Source organism: Theobroma cacao, chromosome 1 (assembly GCF_000208745.1).
Source record: "Theobroma cacao cultivar B97-61/B2 chromosome 1, Criollo_cocoa_genome_V2, whole genome shotgun sequence".
Classification (NCBI taxonomy): Eukaryota; Viridiplantae; Streptophyta; class Magnoliopsida; order Malvales; family Malvaceae; genus Theobroma; species Theobroma cacao.
Genome location: NC_030850.1, coordinates 24,161,514 through 24,165,934, shown reverse-complemented (window position 1 = coordinate 24,165,934; position 4,421 = coordinate 24,161,514). Strand labels below are relative to the sequence as shown.

The window sequence follows — 4,421 nt, the reverse complement described above, 5'->3', positions numbered from 1 at the left end:
CCCAACACTTGTTCAGCACATGAATTTTACCCAATATTATCATGGATAATTGAGAAAATGTAAGTGGTGGAGAGAGATTGCTTAATGGCTAAGTATGACACATGGACCAATGGAATGGTGACATGTGTCAAAATCTCATCCATTTATTATTTTCCTTATAAATTAGCACAAAATCAGCCCATTTCTCTTCATTATGGCCGGCCATAGCAAGAACAAAGGAAGAAAAGAAGAACAAAACCCCTAGGTGGAAAAATTCAAGGGAAAAGTGTGAAAATTCAAGTAATTAAGCAATCAAAGGTAAAATTTCTTGATTTTGACTTGTGATCTACCTTTCCCATACATTATTTTGCATTTTCCATGGTTGAATCACAAGATATCATGAAGGATTCATAGCTGACCAAATTTAGAGAGAGAAGATTTGATGATTTAATTGGTTAGATTTCAATGTATTTTAGTGTTTTTAGTTAGTTAGTGATGTGTAGCATGAAAATCAAGCAAGAATATTTCATTTTCTCCCATCACCCATCATTGGCCGAATTTTCCATGTAAAGTGTTGATGATGATTTTGATTTTATTTCAAGTGAATTGGCTAGGAAATGATGAATTACGGTGAGAAAATCAAGTAGGAAAAATCATAGTATTAATGCACCCACTATGGCCAAAATTCCCAAAAATATGAGGATGATTTTTGCCACATTTTCGGTTATTTAATTTGTGTTTGATGATTTGGAGTATTGGGAGAAAAATGGAATTACTTGGAGTTAAATTGGACATATTGGCCAATTAATTGAGTGATAGATCGAATTAGGCCAATACCGTTTTATTTAGGTACACAATTGAATTTGTGTAGAACATCGTGTTTAGATGATAATCCGAACAATTTGGATTCCATTTCATGCATTAGTAAAGAGCCTAAAATAGATTTATAATGGTATGACACAGTATATTGAATTATGTGTCGTGTATTATATATAGGTGGTGAGCCCTCTAGCAAGGGTAAAGATGTTGTATCAGAGGACTGAGAATAGGAGTATTTCAAACTCCTGATACAGTGAGTAACCTTACTATCGTCTTAATTATCTAAAGTGATTTTTATCCGATTTTGTGATTTTATGGAAAATGAGTTTAAATGGAAAATCTTTATGTTTTATAAGCAAAATGTGATTAAATGAAATGATTTTATAAAATTGTCTTGAAATTGAATGATGGTTTTGGAAAATGGAGTAATTGGAGACTAATTATTGTGTTATAAACCACGGTTTGAATTGAATGGCTTATGAAAATATTGGCATGAATGGTTGATTTGGTAAATGTGTTGAAAATGTATGAACTGTTAATTTGCCTTAAGAGGCTGTAAAATAAAATAATTGCCATGTCATGCTATCGTAAATTTTATTAAATTGGTGGGTTATAAATTAGTCGTTGCAGTGGACGTGTTCCGTGGACCAGCCTATTAGAGGGGCATGGTAATCCTATTATATTCATACCTCAGTATGAAAGGAGCGGTTGGATAACTCCTGAGGTTAACATTTTAGAGTTCACTTCACGCCAAACCACCACGTGAGGGTGAACTCAGCCAACGCCAAGGAATGGCTATGTTTTCAAAATAAAAACATGATTTATGCGTACATAACCTTTTAACAGCCTTGGCGAACTCGGTTGGGATAGCCCTCGATCAAGGTATCCCTAATAACTAAGTATGAGAATGATTTTGACACGAGCCAAAGTTTTAAGAAATTCATAAGCCATGTTGATTACTCGATTTATATGAATTGATTTTATTTGGTTGAAATGAGTTGAAAGGTGATGAATTACAATATGTTAAACTATTTTATCTGTCTCCATTTACTCAGCTTTAGATATTTTAGATGGTATTTGTTTACTCACTGGGATTATATAATCTCACCACCCTCCTTTCCACCCATTTCAGGCTCAGGATAGTCGGTAGATAGCTCATTTCGTTGAGGGCTACAATTGGATTTGCATCTTCCAAACTGTAGGTTCACAGTCTTTCTTACTTTTAGTTATTCGGGGGCCCACTAGTTATTGTAAATTAAATTAAATACTCTGACTTACTGTATTACAGTATGTATGAATTTATTTTGCTTTTACATTGCAAAAATTATTTACGTATAACTCTAAAAATATTGTTTTATAAAAAAATAGAATGTTTTATTGAATATTTCTTTTATTTTTTTATTATATCCAAATAATCATAATTTCATTTTAAATGAAGGTTTTAGATGTTTAAACTTATTTTTGATTATGAATTATATGTTTTGTACTCGTATACTACATTTTTAGCGAATTTCAAGATTTTTGAGGAAAAATGACCAAAATGCCCTTGTGAGAAAAAAATTGTTTTTCTATTGTTTTGATTTGGAAATAGTTTATAATCTCTCAAAACATAATTTTAGTGACTAATACTCACAAGGGAAGCGAGAAAAATTGATGTTAAGCTTTGCAAGGTTTTGATTGACATTCCGGATAATGAATGTTTATCAGGACGTCGCGGCGGTTGTCACGGGCTCTATGGGAGTTTCGAGTCGTGACAAGCTTTGATCAAATCTAGGTGGAAATTGTGTTGGAAAAGGATGGATTGTTGTAGTTCTACACAAGGTAGCATGAAAGAATGAAGGCCATAGCCTTGAATTGCTCAAGGCTGCGGTGCCAAAGAGGCATCAAGGCATCGTAATAGACCAAAGACCAAAGTACTGTAGCACTAAAGAGAGCAAGGTTGTGACACTGGTTGAAATTTCACCTTCATACATCCACCAAAGTGCACGGAACCATGACACCAAGGAAAGCAAGGCCATTATGTCAAACGAGTTTCCAAAAATTACTCTTGATGAGATTTTTAAAACTAGGGTTTTTGAGGACTGTATGTGAGACCCCAACCTCTATAGGCCTGTAACTAAGCATAGATGTAATAATACGAGCCAAGGGTAGTTTCGTCATTTTCTCTAATAAGCTCTCAAAAGAAAGTTTTATGATATTTTAAGGTCTAAATAGGCATAAGACTGCATAAATGATGTGTAATGATGAAAACACGAAGAAAACTAGAAATGACAATAATTTTCACGGTAGGGGCAAAATGGTCATTTTTTATCTCGACTTAAAATTTTAAGTTTTCATGAACCCGAGCATGTCTAGACCATTATGGATCTTGTCTCGATGTCAAAGAAGTAAAAAGATTGCACAAAGGGTTGCATGAGAACAAGCTAACTAGTCAAGGGCATTTTCGTAATTTGAAGGGAATGGATAAGTTTGGCCTATAAATACTTTCTTCCAGTAGCTTCTTCTCCCATTTTCCAACAGCTTGTCTTTTTCTTCTTCTTCTCTCTCACGTTTCTTCAAAACCCCCATGGAAGCTTGTTATGTAGCTTGCAAAATTTTCTCTATCTAGCTTTAGTTTTCATACTTTTGAGCCCTTTTGACTAAAACCCTAGTATTCTTTCACTCTCTCACTTCAAAACCCTTGGTAAAGTTTATTTCCATACTTTTTCTCACTAGTTGGGCATTCTAGAAAGAGAAAGAGAGAATTACCTCACTTATTTGGAAGCTATTGGAAGGGAATTCAACTACAAAGAAACCCAAGGGTGAGTGATGAACTAAGCTTGATTTTAAGCTGTAGAAAATGGCTAGTAATTGGGATTATGAGCTGTTTTATTGTTGAGTATGTTCATTACCTTTTTAGTGATTAAGATAGTGAACATAGATAGCCATTTAATGTGGCAATTTAAAACTAGTTAAGAGATAGCTTTTAGGGTTCATAGTGTGTAAATTGACCTATTGCTTATGCTAATGTGATCCTAGGTTCTAAGGAAGCCCCATCATCTCATTTGGACTATTAGGGGAATTGGAGTCATCTAAAGGCTTTACAATCAATCGATGAATGGACTACCTATCAAAATCATTTTGGGAATGTGACAGTTTTGTACAAAGTGTTTGAATGATTTTATACAACTTTTCTCAAAATGAATGCCTTGGGAACAAGCTCTTGAGAAATGGTTTATGTTATGACATGTGGTTATTATGAATTTCTATGCGGCTGCATTATGTTGATATACATATATGTTTGAATATAGTGTTGTGTAATTATATTGACTCGGCTATGTGCAAGTAGTGAGTGCGCATAAGCCGAGGATAACCTGGTTATGTGAGAGTAAGGAGTGCGCATAACCAAGTGATGACCTAGCCATGTGCGAGTAGGGAGTGCGCATGAGTTGGTCATGATGATGATGTGATGGTGTGTATGATGATGATGGGATGATGTGCATGATGATGATGGGTATACGTATACATATATACATATGTAAATATGTGTGTTATAGGAAATTTATGAGTAATGGTATATGGTTGTAATGCATGTGAAACTTGACATGTTAAACTTTGGAAAATTGTCATGTGTTTCATGTTGG

The 4,421-nt window shown here is 34.3% G+C and overlaps 1 long non-coding RNA gene across 1 annotated transcript; it reads left to right on the top strand.

The window, feature by feature from the left end:
* LOC108662321 lies at window positions 259-1,965 on the top strand. Its single transcript, XR_001928230.1, has 3 exons — window positions 259-297; window positions 976-1,051; window positions 1,931-1,965. It is a non-coding gene; the product is annotated as an uncharacterized LOC108662321 (long non-coding RNA).